Source organism: Phacochoerus africanus, chromosome 5, assembly GCF_016906955.1.
Source record: "Phacochoerus africanus isolate WHEZ1 chromosome 5, ROS_Pafr_v1, whole genome shotgun sequence".
In the NCBI taxonomy this organism is placed as follows: domain Eukaryota; kingdom Metazoa; phylum Chordata; class Mammalia; order Artiodactyla; family Suidae; genus Phacochoerus; species Phacochoerus africanus.
In genome coordinates, this window is record NC_062548.1 from 75336767 (window position 1) to 75362510 (window position 25744).

A 25744-nucleotide genomic window follows, 5' to 3' on the forward strand; every position below is an offset into this window, starting at 1 on the left:
CTTATCACTTCTCCTGTCACTTCCTCTATTACGCTCCTTACAAAACTCCCACTCTCATTGCCAATATCTCTATCAGATCCATCATTACACTATCACTTCCAGGTTCACCACCATCATTACTGGTGGATTCTAGGGGTCATTCACAGCTCTCACCTTCCTGCTTGCTCTATCCTTGAGAAGGAATGTTGCCATGGTTACTTAGAGCTAGAATATCTCATGGTGCTCTGTGCTAGTTTAGGAGGTTGCAGTGTGCCAGACTGAATTTCTAGCCCACATGGATGCAGTATGAGGTTAGGACCTGCTCTCCCAGGGAGAAGACCAAGTCATCTCTCCTTTTTGGCTTGAACCTTTTCTCCCCATTCCTCTCTTTCTCTCCCATGCGGCAGCCACATGGTCCTGGAAAGGCATGAGCAATGGAGCAAATGCAAGATGTTTCTGTGTTTCATGAGCTCCCTTTTGTGGCTTTCTGGTGAATGTGGACACATCCAAGACTTGGGTTTGGACCTAGAGGTAGTAGATGGAGCAGGTCTTTCAGCTGATTTTGGTTGCAGGCCATTTGGACTGACTTATTTTGTCAAGAGGTTCTACGCATAATCTAGCACAGCTCACCAAAGTTCTAATTTTTATATTCTATTTAAACCTTTATTTTTTTATCAAAGTAATACGTGTACATATTTTTGAAAGTAAAATGTTCTACAAGGTTTATAATGAAAACCATAAGACTTGTGCTTCAATCCTGCTCACTTCTGAGTCCTCCTTTCCTGAGGCAAGCACTTTGAATTGTTTTAACTCTTTCTTCTAGTGTTTACTTCCATGTTTATAAATGACACGGTAATACTGGTATTTCTTGCATTTTTCAGTTTTAGATTTTATCTACTGACCTTCCACGATGGAAGATGAAGATCCAGCTGTCTTACAAAACCACCACCATCATCAAACATACACACACACACACACACACACACACACACACACACACAACACGCAATGTTGATACTGATCGCAACCACATCCAGGGTTTGCATTAATATTGCTGTATTATCATCATTCTTGATTGAACCACTTTTCCTTTCTTGTATAATGTTTTGGTTATTTTAGAATTAATAAATATCTTATTTGGCTTTGCTTAATTTTCTATGTATCATTTACTAATTCATCCCCAAATTACCCAATGGAACTGAAAATTTACTCTGAATGTACACAACTGTCAGTTTTACTTTCTTCTTCAAGACCTCCCACCTGAAGCGCTCCATCCTCATGGCCAGTGTGGATTGACTGTCCTCTGTATATTTTGTACAACTATCATCATGACACTTTCCTTCACCATCATTCTCAGACTTCCCTTTGTCGCTATCCTGGCTGCTAGGTCCTTTGTCTCCTTCCTTTTCCTTGGTTTACCTCTTAGTTAAGGTGGATAACATTCCTCAATATCCTCCTGGAAAATAGTGCTTGGGAGGTGATTTTTTAAAGGACATCCATTCCCCAAAATATCTTTTTTTGCCATCCTTTCCATTTTTTATTTTTGGCAACAAATGGTGCTCATTAAGAAAACAACACATTTCAGATTTCTTGGGGATACAAGGAAAGAAAAAACAACCAAGGAAAACCAAGGTCATAACCAGTCCCAATGATTAACTGACGTTTTCATTTTTAAAAACTGTTGCTTATACACAAAATATCTCTATTTTTATTGTCATACTCAGTTGTTAGTTGGACTGGGTATAGAACTCTAGTGTGGAAGTTATTTCCCTCAGAATTTGGAAGCATTGTTCATTTTCTTCTACTTTATGTGATAGTTGCTGAGATCTTTGATTTGATACTGATTCTCAGTAAATTTGTAAATAAAAATTTCCCCCATCCTGGAAGCTTTTACAGTTTTTATTTCTGGAATTTTGAGATTTCATTGCAATGTGCCTTGGGAGGAGTTGGTTTTGTTCTTGAATTCAGTTTGCCTTGTATTTACAGAAAAATTTCAATTTGTAAATTCATGTTCTGCTGTTCTAGGAAGTTTTCTTACATTGTTTCTTTGGTAAAATTTTACCTCTTGTCTTTAATTTTATTTATTTATCCTCTAGGACTTACATTTTTAGATGCTGCTCCTAAACTGACCATCTAACTTTCAGTCAATCTCTACCTCTTTGGTATTTTTGTTGTACTTTCGGCGACTTTGCCATGACTTTATCTTCCAAGTATTATTTTGACTTTTAATAAAATATGAATGTTATATTTGTACATCCAAGAACTTCATTTTTCTGTACCTTTAAAAAAAATCACTTCTAGTTCTCATTTAAAGGAAGCATCACTTTTTTATAATTCTTAAAATGTCAATCATAATTTCTGTGCTTTCTTTTTCATTGTTTCCTCTATATTCCTTTTTCCTGTTTGTTTCCTTCCTTTCATGTTGAAGGCCTTCATAAAATATCAAGTAGTCCTTAGCTGTCCATTCGTATTGAAGTGTGAGGCACTAAAATTCTAACTGAAAATGTTGAAAGGAGAAGAGTTGTTGACATGTGGGCTCCACCTAAGGGTAATTGAGTGGGACTCACAGTTTCACTGGGGGACTAAATATCAAAACTTGTAGGCTTTTTTCCTTCAGAAAACCAGTTTCCCCAGGAAAGCCTCCTCCAACATCTTGCCTTGTGTTATTCTGGAGATTGATGAATAAGAAAGAAGAGAGCTCACCTTTCAGGAAACAGGCTTATCTTTTTTTCAGATTAGCTTCTCACCTTTCCCCCTGCCCCGCCTGGTTCTCCTATGTTCAGAAAAAGGTTCAAGATCTCAGAGCATAACCTCTGTCTTCTGCCAGCATGGGAGGGAATGGTTAGCTTGGATGCATAGGGTGGGGAGAAGCTCTTACCATTTAAAAAAAAAAAAACTTGTAACCAGTCCTCCCATTTTTCACCCTCAATCTGAATCCCTGCCTTCAGAAGTAGCTAGTGCCTCCAGTTCCCAGGCTGTTCTGGGATTCTGTTGCCAGAAATGTTTGGCTACCTAGTTGCTCCTGACATCTACCCCCACAACCTTGCAGGCTCGGGTTTCAATTTTCTGTGGTCTGCTAAGTCAGGTACCACGCTTCCATCCACTTTCTAATTTCAACATTTTTGACCTCTCTTGTCTGCTGCTGTTTCCGCTCCCATTCTCTTTTTCCTTGTGGGTTTATATATTTTTTTAAATTCCATTAATGACATTTTAGTGGGGCTTCTGGAAGTAGCCAAGATAAACATGTGTGTTCAATCAGCAATGATTAAAAAGTTTTATGTTCACAATTGGACTTTAGGGCCAAAGTAACAGTTAATCATGAAGCATTCTTCCACCTTGCTTTGCCTGCCTCTTCTGTGCATTTATCTCCTGGAATGGATGGATAATTGGTTGAAGGATGTATTCATCACATATTACCGTATCTCACCATGACTCCAAATCAAGTGTAACACAATTATCCCCAACAACAGAAACATCATCACTTCTAGCATAGCCTTTATTACCACCATCACCATCATCATCATGGTTATCCTTACCTTGACTTCATCATAGCTTCCATTACCATCTCCATCATTGTCCCCACCATCACTGCAACCACTGTCTCCATCTCTTTGGTGTCCATCACCACCATCACTTCTGACATCACCACCATACCCTCCACCACCATCATCTTGTCATCATGAATACCATCAACCCCATTGTTACAATTTCCATGATTTTCACCAAGATTTTCATCTCTTCAAATGTCATCACCTCCAGAACATTTTTAAAACTGTATATTAAATATATTCTTCTCTTTGAGTTCCAGTAGTGATTTTCAGAAACATGAAGGAGCTTCTACCTTTGAACAACAGAGCATTCTTCTTTCAGAAAAGAGGTGGTGGAAAAGAGCCTACTGGTTTCTCCAGCTTGAGCCACATACATGAGTAGGGGTAGGGCTGAAAAGGAATATTCATTGGGCCTTTTAGGTAACACACATCACACTAGGCACATGAGTTAGAGTATTTTCTCTGGTAAGAATCATTGCCCCAGTTTTACAAGGAGGAAACTGAGATTCCCAGATGCTAAGTAACATACTCAAGGCCACACGATTAATAAGTGTTGGAGCCAAGATTCCAACCCTGTGTGACTTCAAAGTCCATATTCTTTCCATTACACTATGCTGGCAAGAAATCTCAGGAGCTTGGTTTAAGCACAATGGGTTATGACTCTGAGCAAAGAGAGCCATTGTCATGGTCCCTGAGCCCAGGGAGATCTGATCTGATGAGGCAGAAAGAAGCCCCTCTCTCACAAAGACTGTTATCTGATGAAGAAGATTCAATCCCAGCCTCACAAAGCCTGTGCTTTGCCTGCAGGCCTCACTCAAACAGCTCTGCACAGTGCCCAAGCCCTGCCACCTCTCCCTGACCTTGGGTTCCCAGAGGGAGAGGGAGGGAGTGTGGACATCCAGTCCTGGGAATGCCTGGGGTTGGGAGAGCTGAGCTATTTTGGGATTGTTTACATTTGGAATCTTCCTGATCTTTGGTCCCAGAAAAACACCCACATGTTGGAAACTCTTCCGAGTTATTCACTGTTGGGGTTTTTCTTCATCTCCTTCAGCTTTTTCTTCTTCTTGGATGGAAAAAAAATCTGCTAGTGATTAGTCACAACCTGTGAGGCTCAGCTTTTGACAGCCCCACTGAGAAGAGAGAGACAAAGAGGCTCAGAGAGGGGCCCATGGGCAGATGCTGCTGGGAAGGAAACGTGGTTCACAGCATTGACCTCCCAGGGTGAGGGATGGTCCGTTCACCTCTATCTGCCAAGGGACAATCACTCCCTGGACCATGGCTGTTTCCCTCCAACCCTTCATCCCGATTTCACTGGGGAGCACAGGCCAGAGCATGCATTAGAAGGAGGTCAGGACCTGGGCGAGCAAGCCAAACAGAGAGGAGAAGGGAGAGGTGCCAAGCACAAAGGATGTCTGCCCAATGGGGTCCCTGTGGCCATGGTCTACAGCAACAATCCAGAGTGCCCCATTGTTGGGTAGAAGCACAGGCTATGACAATCCCATGCCTCCTCGGACAGCCTTATGATCCTTGGGAGGTTTTATTACATGTTTGGGCTCCTGGGGATCCCAGGGTGTGAATAGGCCTGCTGCTTTTTTTGTGAGAAGGCTAAGGGTCGGGTGGGGCTGAGCACTGTCCACAGAGACCAGGACAAAGGGAGATTGTTTGAGCTGAAGAACTAGGGCCTGGAAGTCAGATCTGGATCCAATTTTAAAATCTAAGGATTGTGAAACATGGCGGGAGGGGGTCATAAAGGGAATTTGGGAAATATCCCTTGGTGTAGGTCTTTTTAAAGAGGTTTCAAGGCAACAAAGGGAAAATCAATTAATACAATAAGTAACAATACAGCAGGATGGCTTAGTGTTAGGGAAATGGCAGAACGGTTCCTAGGTTTTGTGGGACCCCAGGAAAATATATTTTTGCCAGGTTCCTGTCTATGTAAACAATTTGAATCATTCAGAATGAGCATGTCAGCACCATTCTGAAAGCCCAGTCACGTGTGATCCCACATAAAAAATACTTCACCAGCCAGGGGAGCAATCCACTCGCCAGACTGCCTGCTTGGAACAGAGTGTGGCTCTGAGCCCCAGGATGACTGCACAGGCAGGAGTCACATTGCTTGCTGGGGCATTTGGTTGACCCTACACATGGGATAGGGGGTTGGAGGGTAGTAGAAGGAGGAGAAAGGGGGATGAGAACACACACAGGTCCAAGTCAAAGCTCGGGGTACCCCATTCAGATGGCACTGCCAACCCCTGTCAATGCTAGTCATAGAAGGGGACTTAAAAATTTCATGGAATGCCCTCCAAGGTACTGTGCCCTTCTTTCCCAAGTCTAAGAGCAATACTGTGACTGGAGGCAGTAACATCTCAGCAGAGCACCTCATTCCTCTATGAGGGAAAGTGCTGAGGGGCAGGATGTAGCACCTGTTTTGTTTTTGGGGGTTTTTTGTTTGTTTTTTTTGCCTTTCTAGGGTTGCACCTGCAGCACATGGAGGTTCCCAGGCTAGGGGTCCAATCAGAGCTGTAGTCGCCAGCCAATGCCACAGCCACAGCAACACCAGATCTGAGCCACGTCTGCGACCTACACCACAGCTCATGGTAACGCCGAATCCTTAACCCACTGAGCGAGGCCAGGGATCGAACCCTCAACCTCATGGTTCCAGGTTGGATTCGCTAACCACTGAGCCACGATGGGAACGCTGCCCCTGGTTTTTAGTCCTGGTTCTGTCTTTTACAGACTGTGTGACCTCAGGCCACCCTCTTCTCCTCTCTGACCTCAAATTCCTTGTCCATAAACCAGTGATGGTAGTGCCTACCCTATAGAGCTGTTGTGAGGCATAATAGCTGTGTCTTGGTCCTGCCTCTTTCTGCAAAGGGTTTTGATGTCCAGGGAGCATGTCCAGGTCTAGAGTCATGGCCCTGTCTTCCAGTGTCTCCGGCATGGGGCTCTGCAGAACAATATCACTTCCCCTTGCCCCCAGTACTCGCCCTGGGATGGAGCTCAAATTCTCTTGAGAAGGGGGGTCTCAAGGCCAGGCTCCCAGGGAGGGCAGATAGGCCTGTTATCCAAAACAGTCAGTCAAGACCAGAAGAGTTCAAGCCACAGGGCTGACACGAGGGGAGGAAGACCCAGGCCAGGTCCCACAAGAGAGGGTCTTGAGGAGGCTATGCCAGCAGAAACACTGCCAGCTTGGATGGTAGGGGACAGAAAGGATGAAATAAGAGAAGGCAGAATGACAACAAAAGGAAAGACTGGAGTGCTACAGCCACCAGCCAAGGAAGGCAGACGGCATCCATCCCGGAAAAGGTGAGGAAATGGACTCTCCCCTTTAAGGGCCATGGTGCCAGGAGCTAAGGAAGAAGTCTTTGGGCTGAAAGACGTCCTGGTCTTATTGTAGGAAAAGAAGGTGGCAGCTGAACCCTCAGAGGAAAATATTCAAGCCTTCTTTTTTTTTTTTTTTTTTTTTTTTTTTTGCTTTTTAGGACTGCAGTTGTAGCATACGGAGGTTCCCAGCCTAGGGGTCAAATCAGAGCTGCAGCCACCGACCTACACCACAGCCACAGCAATACCATATCCTTAACCCACTGAGCAAGACCAGGGATTGAACCCACATCCTCATGGATACTAGTTGGGTTGGTTAGCGCTGAGCCACAATGGGGAACTCCCAAGCCTCCCTTTTGATTCAGTCCCATGTGGGATGAATCCTGCCAGCTGCCTAGTACGAGTGCACATTCCCATCCCCAAAGCTGCCCCCTGAGCCAGATGAGGAGCAGCCATGGTCTGGGGCCAGGGCAGGGGCAAGGATCAGGACTCGAATATGCTGAGCAAGCCCCCTCTCTCTCTGGTTGCTCTCCCTCCTTGCGATACTACACTTAGGGACCTCTTGGAAAACCCCCTCTGATGTCATGTGTTGTTACCTTTGGATCAGACCGATGTGCCCTAGGACCCTCAGCACAATCAATCCAAGCTAGAACAGCCCCAGAGGGAACCCTTGGCAATGAGCCAACAAGTGGCAGACACTGCCTGCCACTGCCAGGTGGCTAGCCTGGCCATCTGCCCACTCTCCTCACTGCAGAGCCCTCTGCACCCTCAGCCCGGGGGCGGGGGGTGGTAGCCCTCTGCCCAACCCCCACTTCCACTGGGAGTGTCTCCCTCCTCCATTTATGGCTACTTTTTTTCAAACCAAAATGTAGCCTGTCAAGGATTTTGTTTTCTTACTTGCAAATTGAAAGGAAAATTCTTACCAAGCTATAAAAATCAATTCGCCTTAATTACCGTGCACTTTTAATGCACCACCATCATAAGAAAGAAGCAACTGTGTCGTGGACTTCGCTGGATCCAGAATGAGGGTCAAGGCTGCTGGTGCAATGCCATACCTGGCAATATGGCCCCATCCTGGTGACAGATTGTGAGACAGGTTCTGGCCCCACTCGAAGAGGAGGAAGAGCTTAAGTGCTTGCCAGGGCCAGAGATCTGGAATGAGAGGAGAAGGGGTCTCCATAATTGTGTACCAGATGTCATCGAGGACTGAGACGTGCCAAAGTGGGGGAAGGCATGGAAAAACCACTAAGAAATCAGGACAGATGAAAGAACTACATGTGAAGGAAAGACAGAGACCCAAAGCATGGGGACACCAGCTATAGCACTGGGGAGCCTTAGCCTATTCTGGTGACATCAGAAGTCTGGCATCACTCGGGTCAACCAATGCCCTTCTACCCAAAATATCATTGTTCCTTATTAACATCTCCTTTTAGATCATTCTCCTAACTATCAACTCCAGGGAGGGAGGCTCTGCATTAATTCTGCCATTTTGCAGGTGAATGGTGACTTTATGTCCCTCCCGGCTGACCTCCGTCTTCATAGGCAGGAGAAGTATGGAGGCTGCAGGGGCTGGTCCCAGCCCCACATTTCGGTGGAGCCCTATCTCTGCCTCTTTCCTCACTGGGTGGGATGAGGGGAGGCAGAGCTGCCCGAGCCAGGTCAAAGAGGATGGCTCTCAACGGGACAAGAGGGGCCCCTGGTCACCAGGAAGCAGCCCAACCTTCTTGGCCAGGCACCCTCATCTGCACTTGCCAGCCACACTTCCCAGGCCAAGGCCACTGGCTTGGACCCATTGTCCAGGAGAACTGGCACCTTGGAAACCAGCCCTCACGCTCTCAGAGAAAGATGAGCCTCATCTCCAGGACCTGTGCCCAAGGGGCCCACTTCATTTAGCTGATGCCATGTTGTGCTGGTATCGTGCCTGGACCCAGCCTCCACCATCAGACTGAGAGGTCCCTAAAGATAAGCTGTGGATCTGTCTCCCCTCTACTTGTATAAAGTCATTCCCAAGACTGTTTCTTACTTATTCTTTTCCTTATAATACACTACCATCCTCCTGACCTCCCCAAAATGAATTGATACTCTCTCTCCCACGCAGTCACGTGTCTACCTTCAATTCCCTCCATAGACTGGCAGAGATTCACTATGTGCCTTCTATTCCATGAAGGATCTGAGTCTCCCCATTTCCCAGACGAAGAAAGCAAGCCTCTGAGAGGTTGGGTGACTTGCCTGTCAGGAAATACTCAGTCCTAGACCTCTGGCCTCCCCGTCTGGGGTCCTTTCCCGCAGACAACCTCGCCATGGCCTCCTGGTGTTCACCCCAAGTAATATCCAGGAGCTGGGACAGGAACTGGGACAAAGAGGAGGACACTGGGGCCTGGGTCTTGACCCCAAGTTCCTATTTATAATCCTTATTCCGGAGACGGCCACTTAAACACACATTCCTGATAACTGAATAATCTTTGGCACTGAGCAAAAAATAGCCTGTGGCCCAGACCACAATTGCACAGCTGGAGCAGGGTGAGCAGGGGCGACGTGGGGCTGGATGGTGCAGGACGGGCTACAGGCCGGGCCTGGGACAAGTGAGTGGGACTGCAAATATAGCCAGTTAAATATAGCCTGCCGACCTGGACACGGGGCCAGCCTCCTCTGTAGGGAACGTTTCCCAAATCGGCTTGGATCTCCTTTTCCCAAAGGAAGGGAGAACCAAAGGCCTGGAGAGGAGGGGCTGGAGGAGCCCTGACAGCTCTGGAGAAATCTGCAAACAGACGGGACCAAGAGCAGCAGCCCTGCTGGTATCTTCTGGAAGTGCCAGTCTGACGGGGGAGGAGGAACCATGCCCTGAGGCAGATAACAGATGTTCTTATGCCCCAAACTGGCTGGTCAAGACCCCACGCAGCTTCCAACTCCAGGAGGACGGAGGCTGAGGCCTCTTCTTCAAGAAGCCTCAGGCCAGGGCAGAAAAGGAAGGGAGAGACATGGAACGTTCTGGAGTCCAGAGCCCTGAGGGAACTCGGAAGCAAGCAGGGGGCCTCCTTCAGATGGGGGGCCTCAGAGAGAGTAGCCATGGCGCCTCCTCCCTCAGCGTCCCCCTAGAGCAGGATCCTGGACCAGCAGGCCCCAGGTTGATGCCAAGGTGTTGCGAAGGCAGACATTCTTGGCAAATATTTCTCTGCTCCCGATGCTTCCCTCCCACCACCTGCCAGATGCTCCGCTGACATTCTGGGAGGGCCAGCAGTGGCTTACTCAGTTGAGGATAAACCTCCTCACCCATCCGCTACGGGACACCACGCAAAGGCATCTTGCCTCAGCCCCTCTGCTGCCACTGTCCCCTGAAAACTGCCTCCATGCCCTGGTGTCCCCAAGGTCACCAAGCCTGCAGAAAGCCAAACTCTACTCCTTTCCTTCCAATCCTCCTGGGCTATGAGTCATCAGAGCCCCACAGAGAAACAAGGAGAACATTCCTATCCCCCTTACTGGGCCATGGGTCCCTAGGTGTCACTGCCTGTGCCCCAAGTCCCACAAAGTTCAGCAGTTTCTCTCTGTCAAGGGTAAGCCCCACACTGAGCACACTGCTTGTCCCCTCTTCAACAGCCTTCCAATTGGGGGCAGTCCCCCTTGGGTGTGGGAAGGAATGCCACACTCCCCACTTCAGAAGGGGAGGGTGCCAGGGACAGGTCCTCTGTGCAGCTCAGCAGGGAGTGCATCAAGAGGGACCCCTCAGCCCCCGGGCTGCAGCCATCAGGTGACTTACAACAGTGTGGGAAAGCGGTTGGTCATGCAGGCCTGGTGCAGCCAAATCTGGGATCCCAGGGTGGGACACAGGCCCTTCATTTCACAAAGATGCCCCAGAGCCCACCATTTGCCAGGTGGTTTGCTCGTCACCATGGGTACCAGGGATCATGAGGCCCAGGAGCTGCTCCGGCAGCTGCTCGCAGTCAGGTGTGCTGAGAGGGATGACGGAGGATGGCAGGAAATTGAGCCAGTGGGGACAGGTAGCAGGATGGCCTCTGGAGGCCAGGGAGGCAGAGGAGACAAAGGATTCCAGACAGGGACCTGTGCATTAAGGGCCCAGAGTGAGAGGAGGAGAGGCTGTTTAGGGATGTGAGTGGAAGAGGAGCTGTGTGGTTGGTGCTGAGACAGATGGAGGATGCAGGATGAGGCTGGAGGAGGGAGAGGGGGCCAGATCAAGCCTTGGACTTCATGAACAGGGGAATCCTCCTGCGGGGGGCGGGGGGGGGGGTCACAGGGAACCATGGAAGAGTTTTCAGAGGGGGTTACCCCCTGATCTGTTTCAAAGTCAGAAGGGTCCTTTGGCCACAGTATGGAGAGTGGATGGAAGGAAGCCTGGACGGGATGTGGGCAGACCAGTTAGGAGGCACAGGCAGATGCCCAGGGAAGCCACGGTGGTAGCCGGAACCCAGGCGATGGGAGCAGGGAGTAAAGAGAGCTGGGCAGTCCTGAGATGTATTTAGGAAATAAAAACGTTAAGATGTGATGAGCACGCAGATGTGGGAGAGGAAAGACGGAGAGAAGGAGAACATTCACCCATTCATTCATTCATTCCTTCCTACATTCGTTTAGCAGCTATACCGCGAACTTCTAGCCCATGGGAAGTTCTTTGCTCAACACTAGAAATACAGGAGTGAGCGAGATAAGGGGTCCTCTGCTCTCAGGGTTTATACAGCAGGGGCATAGGGAGGACATAAAATAAATACATAAACAGATTCAACATTGCTCTAGGTAGTGGCAAATGCTCTGAAGGTAATAAAACAGGATAAATAATAGAGTGGCTTGGGGAAAGGGCCTGCCTTCGATGGGGTGTTCTTAGAAGCCATTTCCAGAGAAGAGAATTGAAAGGCAAAGGCTGAGTGGGGAAGAACTTGCTGTTTTTGAGGAACAGAGGAAAGACCTAGGGTGGAGTGAGTGAAAAGAAGCTTGGAGGAAAATGGGATTCTGGACGCTTCGGCCGCAGCCAGATCCCGCGAGCTGTGGTGAGGCATCTCAAGTTTATTCTAAATGAAATCAGGAGTCACTGAGGGTTTTTAATTAAACATGGTGAGGGACGTTAATGATTTTAGCTTTTTTGAAAGATTGTTTCAGCTGTTTTAGGAGAAAAAAAAAAAAAAGACCATGGCTGTATTACTTTTCGAGGGATGGTGTGGCGAAAAGACACAAACTATGTGCCTAAAACAATATTAATTGATTGTCTCACAGTACTGGAGGCTCGAAGTCCAAGATCAAGGTGTTGGCATGGCTGGTTGCTTCTGAGGGCTTGAGGGAGACTCTGTTCCATGACTCTTTCCTAGATCCTAGTGGGTTACTGGTAATTTTGGGCTTTTCTTTATTGAAGAAACCTCACCCCAACCTCTGCCTTCATTTCCACACACAGTCTCCCTGTGTGTCCTGATTTCCCTTTCATTAAGGACACCAATCATACTGGGTTAGGGCCCACCCTAGTGACCTCATCGTACTAATTAATTACATCTGCAAAGACTCTACTTCCAAATAAGGGCACATTCTGAGGTACTGGAGTTAGGAGTTCAACGTATGAATTTGGAGGGGGACACAATTCAACCCCTAACAGTGGCGTGGCATCCTATGCTTGGTAAGTATCCTTGGATACCAGAGATCTTAGGTAGTTATACTGTTGAGTATCCAGCGAAGAACTAGTTGGGGGTGATGGTCTTTGTTGAGATGTTAATACTGAGGAGGAGCCAGTGTGGGAGGAAATGACAAGCTCACCTTTGAATATGATGATTTTGAGGTGATTCCAGAGGAATATCCAGTAAATAACTGGTGAGGTCATTGGGAAGCATGTAGAGGAAAAACAAAACCAATACGTGGGGGCTCTATCTACCCTAAAGAACACTGACATTTGGAGTTCCCGTCGTGGCACAGCGGAAACAAATCTGACTAGGAACCATGAGGTTGCAGATTCGATCCATGGCCTTGCTCTGTGGGTTAAGGATCCAGCGTTGCCATGAGCTGTGGTGTAGGTCGCAGACGCAGCTTGGATCCTGCATTGCTGTGGCTGTGGTGTAGGCCAGTGGCTACAGCTCTGATTCGACCCCTAGCCTGGGAACCTCCATATGCCACAGGTGCAGCCCTAAAAAGACAAAATCTAAAAAAAAAAAAAAAAAAAAAAAGAACACTGACATTTAAGGCCTGGGCTAAGGTGATTCTAAAGCGGACTGAAAAGAAGCAGCAGAGACAGGTGTAAAACCAGGCAAGGCGATACATACCATGTGAGCCAGGGGAAGGCAGTGCTGCAAAAAGGAGCAAACTGACTTCTACTTCTGATACTGGTGGGTTCTTATTTGGATCAATCCTCCTACTGAGGACAACTGAAAGTGATGGGGATTACTTTTAAAAACATAATCTTAAGCTCATAGAAGAGTTTACAGAAAATGGGAATTACCAAGCTAAATCTAGAAGGAGGAGATTGCCCAGAAAGGTAAGGGAGCCTCCCAACCCTCAAGGCACTTGCCAATCTGTAAGAAAAAGCTTCAAGCTGTGATTTTTTTCTCAACCCTCCTGAAGAGAGGAGAAGAACAGAAAGCCCAGGGCTTTCCCAAATTCTGACCAGATCCTTCCCATACTGAGCTGGAATTATGAAGAACCACACCCTCGAGATAAGGGTGAATTGAAAGCAAAATGACCACTAACCTCCTCTTCACCCAGTACCCATGCACACGTGTGAACACACACACACACACACACACACACACACGTGCCTCCTAGGACGATTATGACAGAGTTGACTTGATGCAGAACAGATATAGGGAGAAGAAAAAGAAAGGAAGGGAAGGAGTTTCCATCATGGCTCAGCAGAAACGAATCTGTCTAGTAACCATGAGGACACAGGTTCAATACCTGGCCTTGCTCAGTGGGTTAAGGATCTGGTGTTGCTGTGAGCTGTGGTGTAGGCCAGCAGCTACAGATCCGATTTGACCCCTAGCCTAGGAACCTTCATGTGCTGACGGTACAGCCCTAAGAAAGACCAAAAAAATAAAGGAAGGAAAGGAAGAGGTAGGGGAGGGAAGAAGGAAGGGAGAAAAAGAGAGGAGAAGGAAACCCATCACTGAGAGTTGGCACAACCAGCACAGGTCATTGACTGAAATCACTGACCAAATTTGTATCTCTGGGGGAGTCCAAGGAATCTCAAGCTGTGAGACTTTATGTAATTGGGATCATACTTTTAGTCAGTGTTTTTTCACTATTATATTATTAAAAATATAGAGCTTTCAGATTTCCCGTCGTGGCTCAGAGGAAATGAATCTAAGAACAATGAGGTTGTGGGTTCAATCCCTGGCCTTGCTCAGTGGGTTCAGGATCCGGTGTTGCCATGAGCTATGGTGTAGGTCACAGACGTGGCTCGGATCCCAAGTTGCTGTGGCTATGGTGTAGGCCAGCAGCAACAGCTCCAATTAGACCCCTGGCCTGGGAACCTCCATATGCCACGGGTGCGGCTCTAAAAGAACAAAAAGATATATATATATATATATATATATATATATATATATATATATATACACATATATATCACTTTTAATCCCATTAAGTGGTTTATATAAGATATCAAAAACCTAATGATACGTGTCATGGATATACTTACCAAAGAAAAGCTGAAGTAGCTGTGTTAACTTCAGACAAAATAGACTTTAAGAAAAAGGCATTATTAAGATAAGGTCATCTATTCAGAACCAAAAATATTTACTTCATCAGAAAGGTATCACAAGTTTAAACTCTATGTGTCTAATAACAGAGCCTCCAGAGTGTATAAAGTAAAAGTTATCAGAACTTCCAAAAAACCCCTAACAAATCCACAATCACAGTGGGAGATTTTAACATATTCTATTAATAATCGATACAACAAAAAGAAAAAGTCAATAGGGATATAGAAATTTTGAAAAACAGGATTAACAAGCTGTGCCTGATGGACATACATAGAGAACAGCACCCAATAACTACAGAAGAAACATTTTTTTCTTCAAATACACTTGGAAGGTTTATACAAATTGACCAGATACTAGATTCCAAAGCAAATCTCAATAAATGTAAAAAATATGTGTATATATATATAATATATATATATATATATATAATATATATAGAACACGCTCTCTAATCCCAATGCAATTAAATGTGAAATATGTAACAAAAGAAATAACAGAAAAATTCCATTATGCTTGGAAGTTAGGAAACATATATAACCTAAATGCCAAAGAATAAATAATACAAAAACTAGAAAATATTTTGAACTATACAATAATGAAAATATTATATAGGAAAACAAGTGATGCAACCAAAACAGAAAGAAGAAAATTTACTGCCCTGATGTATTGGAAAAAGAAAAAAGTTGAAACATAACGAGCTGGAGTTCCCATGGTGGCTCAGAAGTTAACAAATCTGACTAGGAACCATGAGGTTGCGTGTACGATCCCTGGCCTTGTTCAGTGGGTTAAAGATCCATGAGCTGTGGTGTAGGTCACAGACGTGGCTCGGATCCCGAGTTGCTGTGGCTCTGGTGTAGGATGGCGGCTATAGCTCTGATTCGACCCCTAGCCTGGGAACCTCCATATGCTGTGGGTGCAGCCCTAGAAAAGACAAAAAGACAAAAAAAAAAAAGAAAGAAAGAAAAGAAAAGAAAAATAATGAGCTAGGCATTAATTTCAATAAGTTAGAAGGACACCAAAACAAACCCAGAGATAATAAAAGGAAACACTAAAAATAAGAGCAGAAAAAATGATGAAATCAAAAACAACCACGTAATAGAGAGGTTCAGCAAAGCCAAAATTTGAGTCTTTGAAAGGACTAGCAGAATCGACAAACCGCTAGTGGGAATAATAAGGGAAAGAGAGAGAAGGAATGAGAGAAACATGAATAACCAATATCAGTATGAGAGAGATGCTTTAAAGATTTAGAAAGTCAAGAAATACTATGTGTTTGAAAACCCTTCTGTGAATAAAGTTCTATGCTGCTGAGGAGTCAAGTGGTAGGACCCGTGCGGTGTATTGAGCATGGTGCCAATCAGCTGACTGTCCTCCTCGCCCCAAGCAAGGCCTCAGGGCCTCTGCCTTTCTAGGTGGAGGCCTTTGCTTTTCAGGACCTCGCTCAGGGCTGAAGGGTCTTGGTGTGTCTCAGACACAGACATGCATTAACTCAATTCACACGAGCCAGAGTACAAACCAGATGCCAGTCTGTTCTTCTGTAGCAGGGGCTGTCCCACTTTCAGACCTAAAGGGCACCCTCCACTCCAGGGCACCCTTTCCCAGGGTTGGGGTAGGGAACAGAACAGCAGAGTCGTTAAGCAGACGGGGGTCAGGAGCCAAGCCACCTCAATTCAGACCCCAGCCCCACACTTTAACTTAAGCTCTCTAAGTTTCAATTTCCTCATTTAAAAATTGGGGGAAATTGGAGCTCCCACTGGGGTGCAACAGGATCAGTGGTGTCTTGGGAGCCCTGGGACGCAGGTTCGATCCCTGACCCCAGCACAGTGGATTCAGGATCCAGCATCATCACAGCTGTGGCTAAGTTCACAGTTATGGCTCCAATATGATGCCTGGTCGGGGAACTCCATGTGCTGCGGGAAACCAAAAAAAAAAAAAATGTGGGAAAATAAGAGATGACGTTGAAAACAATAATACACTCTAAGGGACTTAGATCAGTGCCTGGGATACACCAAGCACTGAAAAAATGGTAATAATAACATTCTACTACCTGAGAAGACACATTCTCACACAGATGATTGCTGTGTGAATATGGAACTAGAAAAGGGCTGGGGCATGGCTTGGAGGGAAACTTTACTGTGCTCTGGGGAAGCCTAATAAAATGCCTCAACTCCACAAGAGAGCCCTCCCCCATTTCCTGAGCCTCTCTTCCCTGAACTGGGCTGGAAAGCAACAAACAGCTCTCATTTCTCTGATCATTTTCATTCTCATCTCACCCTTCCAAGCCACTCGCCCTCTTATTAATGAGCCAAGTACTGATGCCCTCTAAGCACACAGGAACAGCAGCTGTGAACTCAAAGGAACTTCTTAACCTTTGTGCCTCCATTTCATACCCATTCCACTCAATCATCTACAGGGCTGGGTTGCTGTTCCAGTTAACCCACTGCTACGTGACACACCACTTCAATCCCAAGGACTTAAAACAGGGGCTGCCAAACTAGGGCCACTTCATGTTTTTGCACAGCCTAAGCACTTAGAATGGTTTCTTCTCTCTCTCTCTCTCTCTCTCTCTCTCTCTCTCTCTCTCTCTCTCTTTTGCTCTCTCTTTTTTTTTTTTTTTTTTTTGGTCTTTTTAGGGCCACACCCACAGCACATGGAAGTTCCCAGGCTAGGGGTAAATCAGAGCTACAGCTGCCGGCCTACACAACAGCCACAGCAACACCAGATCCAAGCTGCATCTGTGACCTCCACCAGAGCTCACGACGAGGCCAGATCCTTAACCCACTGAGCCAAGCCAAGGATCGAACCTGCATCCTCATGGATACTGGTCAGGTACATTACTGCTGAGCCACAACAGAAACTCCTAGAATGGTTTCTAAAGTTTCTTATGGGAAAATATCAAAGGAAGGATAGTTTTATTAGCACATGGCCACACCCACTCACTTATGCCATTGCCTGTGGCTGCTTCGCAGGACCACAGAGTAGGGTAGTTGTAGCAGAGACCGAATGGTCGAGAGCCTAAAATATTTACCATCTTGTCCTCTGCAGAAGAAGTTTGCCAACCCCTGGCTTAAAACATCAACTGCTGCTTATTTTGCTCACAAACTGGCCATGAAAGCAGCTCTCGGTGTGGACAAGTTATCTCTGCTCCTTCCGGGATCACACGGGGTGGCTCGAGGCAGGGGGTGACTCGCTGTCACAGGTAGAAGTGCCGAAAGTCCTGTTCACTTGCTTGTCTGGCTGTTGTGGTGCAGACCGTTGGGACCTCAGCTGGAATCTTTGGTCAGATCGCCTCATGTGACCTCTCCATGTGATTGCTTGACTTCCTCACAGCATGGTGGCTGGGCTCCAAAAGCAAATGTCCCAACAGACAGGAAGCAGAAGGTGCACATTTCTTAAGACCTGGTCCCAGAAACCAGTATGGCATCGCTTCCACCATATTGTGTTGGCTAAGCTGTCACAGAGCCCAGATTCAAGGGGAGCAGACACCTATCATTGGAAAGGGTGTCAAAGAATTTGGCAGCCATGTTTTTAACCCACCACAGTTGTTATGAGGATTTGGGGGTACATGGCAGGGGCTCAATAAAGAGTAGCTGTTATTATTACTATTAATCAACATCAGCATCGCCATCATTTCTGATGACGCTTTAAGGAATTCTTTGCTCCCAGGTGTTGACTTACACAGATATGGATTTCAACTGGTCTGGAGTAGAGTATAGACATCCCTAGTTTTCAGAAGCTCCTCAGCTGATTCTAATGTGCAGATTGGGGAGAGAACCACTAGGCATGGGAACAATTTTAGCCTTAACTCTCAACCTACACACAGTAAATGGATCCATTTCTCTAGCCTTCTATGTGAAGACCTGAGGACAAGAATCTGGTTCACCTCTGAATTTCCTGCAGAGCCCAGGCCAGGCAGGGTCCTCAGGCGATGCCAGCAGGGTGATATGCACCCGAGGGTCTCAGCATTCAAGCCCTCCAGTTGGGCCACCCCATGTCCTGCAAGCTTTTGACACTGGACTGACCCAGAGCAGAAACACTTGGCCTTTTCCTAGCCTTCCAAGCCCCTTCCTTTCCTTGCCTCTCCTTCTGGAACAGTCAGCTTCCAGGACAAAACACTGAAAGATGCATGAAGTCAGGGCAAAGAAACTGTTTGGTTGCCCCTTTCCTTGGGCAGAGGAGCAGCACTGAGAATGGTCACTGGTTGTTTTAGGGGATAAGGGATGGGTCTGAATGAGATGGGGGTTGTCACCCAGACTTGCTGGAGGCCCCACAAAGCCCCTGATCAGCTGTGTCACATCTGAAGAGCCTTTGCCATGGGCCACACTCCACATCAAAGCCTGGCCTCCAGATGCCAAGTTCCAGAATCAGGGCCACCATCTGCCAGGGCCCCCATAAGACCTCCCAGACTGCAGCCATGTGCAGGAGTCCTGTCAGGGGGCAGCTGAGGCCTTCCAGTTGTGGAGCACATGGACTGGAAGATCTGCTGCCTCCCACCCCGCCACACCACCCGCCGCCCCCCGACCCGGCCCAAGCCTCAGCAAGGAGTTTGGAACTCGGAGCTACTAATGCTGAGACAGACCACGGGTCTCCCCTGGAGGAGGGACCAGGCAAACATTCAAGAACCGAGGCTTTGGGAAGTCACAGGACTCGCTGCAATTCTCATCCATATCAATTACTTTGAGGATAAATTACTTCCCAGTCACATTCAGCCCTAATTCTGGTCACATCAGTGTAACCTCAGACTGACCACAGACTGACCCTGACACTGACTCAGACTGATTCCAACCCTGGCCACGACCAACCTCTAGCACTGACCACAAAACTGACCCTGTCCAAAGACTAACCGACCCCAGCTGCAAAACCAGTGCTGACCCTGACCACAGACTGACCTGTGATCTCTGAAGAGGGTGTGGGGAATAAACATAGCCTCACAGGTGTACCATTCTGACAATACTTGAGTGACGGCACGTGGCCAGGAAGAGGAGGGTCCGTCCTGTGTAAACCCAGAACTCCATGCAGCAGACAAGTCCTGAGTGACTGCACACAGGCAAGACAGCTTAGAAGCACCTTCAGGAATACCTGAAAGGGCCAAGCAGGTGCCAAGCACACCAGCATGCTTGGTCTCTGGTCCTCGTCCTGTGGTTCCCCACCAGGCAAGCCTTCTTCTCTGCCTTTCTGATTAATCCTGCCGTGTCCCGTCCCACCTGCCTAAGGAGGCCAGTCTGACTTTTTCATACAGTTTTCAAACAGCTTTGATCCACACGATCGTCATGGGACATATCCTCTACAAGCTCACTGGAGAGTTTCTCTACCCAACCTTCTAATCATCAAGAGTAGACACAGCTGTCCCTTGCTTCCCCCAGAAAAATTCAGTGGAAACCAGTCTGGTATTGTCTAAACAAGATTTCACTGTCTCTGCATACATCGTTGCTGGGGAGAAATGGGGCATCAATTTGAGTTGGGTTTCTTTTTGTAGGTAATCTGTTCATTCTGTTCCAAAGAGTCAGGAAGGAAGGGAGTGTGGGACAGAAGAGGCAAGGAGAAGCTCACTCCTTAGGACATCGTGTGGACAATGGGGTGGGCGCCTGGCTAAAGTCCCTTGGTCGTGCCATCTCCCCACCTCGTCTGCTGCACCTATGCTCCAAGCCCCCGCACTCCTCCCTCCCCAGTGTTCCTGAGACTCAAGTCTCTGAGAACCAGGGTGCTCTCCATACACACAGCCCCTATTCTGGACCTCCCTTCTCTCATGGCGAGGAGCTATTCCCCATCCCTGCATGGCTGGACAGGGACCCTGCACATGTGAGCACTATGTACATACTTATATGCATACATGTGGCTGCACCTGCATGCGCAGATGTGTGTGTGCATGAATACATATGTGTGTGTGTGTTTATATGCATATGTGTATATATGAATGTGTGTGTGATTGTGCATGTTTCTATGTGGGTACATACACATGGATGCGAATGAGCACGTGAGAGGTGTCTAGAAGCGAGTGTGTGTTTGGTATGCATGTGGTGGTGCATGGGTTATGTGGGTACCGTAAATGTGTTACATATGGGATGTGTCTACATGTGTGCTTTTGCATATGTGCCTATTTTCTGAGAATACGTTTTTCTTCTACCCCCGACCAGCAATGTGCCCCTTTAGAAGGCTCCCTGCTCACCTGCATTTTCTATACAATCCTTGGCTTAGATGTAGCAGATTCCCAGCAAAGTTCCAGGCTTGGGTCCAGTGGGACAAGATCCCAGGCCTTCAGGGTCTGTGGTCAGTAACCTTGACAGAGACAGGAACCTGTCAATAATTCAGTGTCCATGAGTGGCTTGGAGGAACAAGGATACCAGGAGCCTTATGGTAGACTTGTGCCTCAAAATTGTTACCCCAACACCAAGTGCAAGCTCATGGGCAGTTACTGCCAGCACACCACATGCAGCTAATGCTATCTGTCCTTCTCCGAATGCTGCTCCCAGAACTCAAGCCCCTCAACACACAAAACACTAGCCCCGTTTCCTATCCAACCACTGACGCCCAGGTCCCCCTCCTTCACTCTACCCTCAACACACACCCTTGCAGAGACCAAGAAGAGGAAATGCCCTCAGAAAGTTCACCTTTCCATGGCCAGGATTCTGAGCAAGCCTGAGCAGAAAAACCAAAAAACACTGAGAAAAGATCCCACGCCCCTGGGTAATACTTCAACTTCCATCTCAGCCCCGTCCACCCATGAAATGAAATGTGAGGCTCCAGAAAATTCTCTGGGTTCTACTGCACCCTGCAGCGAGGGAGGATTGCTAGAGAATGAACTGAGGACTCTCTAACAGGGTCTCAAGTCCTGTAAGGAGTCTAGGACCCAGCACACAAGTCCACACACAGATCCATACTAGACTTCCCACCATGTGGAGGGAGAAGCAGGGAGTGAGGCATCCTGGGAGGGGCATGAGGCATCCTGGGAAGGGCATGAGGCATTCTGGGAAGGGCATGAGGCATTCTGGGAGGGGCATGAGGCTTCCTGAGAAAGGCATGAGCATCTCAGGAGGGGTGTAAGGCATCCTGGGAGGAGCATATAATTTGCATCAAGTCCCAGCTGAAATGCTTTTTAGCTTTATGTCCTTTGGCAAAGCTTTTTTGTTTGTTTTTTAGTTTGGTTTTCTTATACAGTGTGACAAAAAAATTGTAAATCCAAGAAGCAAGGCCCTATTAATAATTATGTCCATGGAGTTCCTGTCGTGGTGCAGTGGTTAACGAATCTGACCAGGAACCGTGAGGTTGAGGGTTCGATCCCTGGCCTTGCTCAGTGGGTTGAGGATCCGTCATTGCCATGAGCTGTGGTGTAGGTCGCAGACGCAGTTCGGATCTGGCATTGCTGTGGCGCTGGCGTAGGCCAGTGGCTACAGCTCCAATTAGACCCCTAGCTTGGGAACCTCCATATGTCATGGGTGCAGACCTAGAAAAGGCAAAAAGACAAAAAATAAATAAATAAAATAATTATGTCAATACAACAGGTATGAACCCCAATGTTCCAGGCCATGGGGACACGAGATCCCCTGTGCCATTTACAAAAGTGATGATGACAGTGACTTCCAATGGGAGGAGCCCCTGGTAGATTTTCAGACATTCCATTTTGGCCTTGAGCCAGGATCTGAGGGCCAAGGGAGGGAGAAAGGGCTGCGGGCAGTCCCTCTGCCTTGCAGCCTCTCTGCCTGGGGCCTCCTGCCCTCTCTCCGCCCTGCTCACCCTCAAATGCCCCGACTCCCTGACTCTACAGCAGCGCTGATGCCTTTAACAGTCGCCCAGGTTTATCTCCAGGGAGTGCTAAGTTCAAAGATCAGATAAATTTTCTGGCAGACGTGGGGCTGGTGGCCGACTGCCAGAGGTGGGAATGGCCCTGCAGGCGCGGGGTCAGCTGGGTTATTTTGACTCCTCAACATGGGGTGAGGGGCCCTGGGAAGGAGAAACCCACGGTGTGGCGGGAGGAGGCTCTCTGATGGGCTGGATTTGGCTTCTCCTTCCAGCTGGGAATGGGAGCAGGAGAAGGAGGACCCGGGACAGGGAGCTGGAAAAGGAAGGGGGAGAAGGAGCCAGAGGAAAATAAATCTGGAGAAGGACCTATTTTAAAAGTCACTCTTTTTGGTTCCAGCTCTTCCCCACCACACCCCAAAACCCAGGCACCAGGCCACAGGGTGTGGTGACAAGGTGTGTGTGGTCGGTGGCGGGAAACCCGTAGGCATCCAGGGCAGCTGGGGAAAGGCCAGGTGGCTGGGGGGGGGGGTGGCAGGCAGAGGTCACCACAGACAGTCCCCTGTCTCACCACCTTGACTGCCTCTAGACTGGTGTCTTCGAACTTTTTTGATAGTGACACACATGTTATGCCACAACCTAGAACATGCAAAATTTCCCCGCCAAAATACTTGCTTAGGCCATCCTACAATTTCACTTTTCCTCTTTTTATTTTTCATGCTGATTGCAACTCATGGCATCGTCTTCACGAATCACTCTAGTCCTAACCTGTGCTGCTGAAAATCACTGCTCCAGACTAGCACTTTTCACATCTCAAGGAACCGGCTTATACATCACCTAGAAACTTGCTAAATGCAGATTCCGGGTCAATAGGTCTGCAGTGGAACCTGAGACTCTGCATTTCTAACAAGCTCTCCGCATGATGCCATGCTGCTGGTCCTCAGTCCTGGGAGTAAAAGGCTCCAGACCCCAACTTCCTGGACAGCACCCATTTCAGCATAGAGCTGGGATGCCGGGTGAAAGGGGAAGATGAGGGTTATTCCACTGAGAGCTGTCTGGCACTCAGCCTCCATGCAAGGCTGCAGCTGAAATGTTGCGAAGGTGTGATGACGTATGATGGCGAAGAGTTGCCCTCAAAGGACCCAGAATGAACTGCTGTGATCTGGGAGCCACATATGGGCTCACCTGCCAGTCTGAGCCTCATAAATACATACATACATACATACATACATACATACATAATAGAAGAAAGGAAGGTGTAGGTTTGGGGATCTCACCCTGTACTCTAACAGGCAAGGCAGACAATGTCCAATGTGCATAAGCAGGAAACGCTGCCTGCTTACTGTCCTCTGGGTGGAACAGTACTGCTGACCTTCCCCTCAGGTATTCATTAGAAAAAGCCAGGCAGCAATTGAGGAAGGTAGTGGGTCCCAAACGGAGCTTCAGAAAAACCCTAGCTTGGCAAGATCAACCACAAATGAGTTCCAAGGTCAAGTGTGTTCAGGAAACACAGCATCTCCTCTTGTCCAGTCCCACCTTGGAGCATCCCTGTTCAGAGTGAAAAGCTGTGAGCAGACCTGCAGTCAAGAGCTCTGTTTAAGTTTCCAAACTCTCTCAACCCTAAAACTTTCTTAAACCTATTATGGACAGAATTGTGTCCCTCCAAAAGTCATGTATTGAAGCCCTAACCCCCAAAGTGATGGATTTTGGAGATAGGGCCTGAAGGCGATAACAAAGGCGAAATGAGGTCGTAAGGGTGGAGCCCTTCTCTGTTAGGACTGATGCTCTTAGAAGAAGAGTCAGAGACACAGCTCTTTCTCTCCACCTGTTTGCACAGAGGAAAGGCCAGGTGAGGACCCAGTGAGAAGGTGGCCATCTACAAGCCGGGAAGAAGCCAACCCTGACAGCATCGTGATCTTGGACTTCTGGCCTCCAGAACTGCGAGCAAATACATTTCAGTTGTTTCAGCCTCCCAGTCTGTGGTACCTGGATGGCAGCCCAGGCAGACCAATATCCCATCCAGACGGATGCCATGGAGCCCACTTTAGGAATGCAGGATCCGAACTGTGCCTTTCATACACTTGATCCTCAAGAAGACGCACGAGTTCCATGTAGACAAGAAAGGGACTACGATCCCATTTTCAAAGCTGGGAAACTGAAGTCCATGCGTGTGGAGTGTCCCAGCATCACCTAGCTGGGCAGAAGTGGGCCTGCAGAGTTCAACCTCTGTTCCAATTGAATCAAAACATAAGACCCCACTGTGCAGATGCTGCAGTCATGCCTGGTATGAGATCCCAACTCATGATGAAGAGCGGGTGCTCTCTCAAAACATAAGACAAGGTAATAAGAAAAATTGAGGGTGGAGTTCCCGTCGTGGCGCAGTGGTTAATGAATCCGACTAGGAACCATGAGGTTGCGGGTTCGTGGTCCCTTCCCTTGCTCAGTGGGTTAACAATCCGGCGTTGCCGTGAGCTGTGGTGTAGGTTGCAGATGCAGCTCGGATCCCGCGTTGCTGTGGCTCTGGCGTAGGCCAGTGGCTACAGCTCCGATTCGACCCCTAGCCTGGGAACCTCCATATGCCGCGGGAACGGCCCAAAGAAATAGCAAAAAGACAAAAAAAAATTTGAGGGTGATCAAAGAAGGTTTTCTGGAGATGGTTGATTCTAGAAAGAGGCATAGGGTGGTCAGGTTTGAAGGAACCAGGAAGGAAACCATCATCCCTATCTGGGCAGTGGGGCTGTAGATTCTTGAGCAGCAGGATGATAACAAGGTCTAGGTTGGTACCTGGTGAGGAATGGCTGGGAGGAGCCTAGATTTGGGAAGCCTGGGGTCCAAGCAGCAGCAAAGGTAGAACATATCTCATGAGTAGCATTAGGATAGTTAGCTGGGTCATTCTCCACCCACCCCCAATCCATGCCATGCCTGCCCCTATGACCTTGCCACGTAGGATGGCAATGTAGGGCTCAGGAGTCTGGTTGGATTTTCCATTTCTAAAGTCCTCTTGACATTTTGAGCTGGTCCTGGCAGCCAGCCCCTCCCAGATTCCTGCTGGGGAAATCGACAGTGAGGGGTGGAGAGAGGATGGAAAAACCACTTAAGGTACTAAATACACACACACACACACAAACACACACTGCTTCCCCTCTTTTCTCCTATGTGTCTGTGATCCCTGGCTCAATGCTCTCATCTCCAGGTATCCTTCCAAACCAGCTCATTCAGCCCAGAGCTGTCATCACGTGAGAGGAGAGACAGCCCTCAGGCAAGCCCCAGAGGGACTGACTGGGGCACCAACCAGGGCACAAACTGGCCCTCCGAAAGATGGTCACTTGGCCCCTTTAGGACAATGGTTCCAAGGTCTGAGGAGTCCTGAGGCTCCTCAAGGTGTCTGGGGGGACAGAGGAGTGCTGGGGGCTGGGAAGCCCAGCATCAGGCCCCTGACCATCCCTCCCATCCAAACCCAGCTCGAACCCGCTCTACGCTACTTTT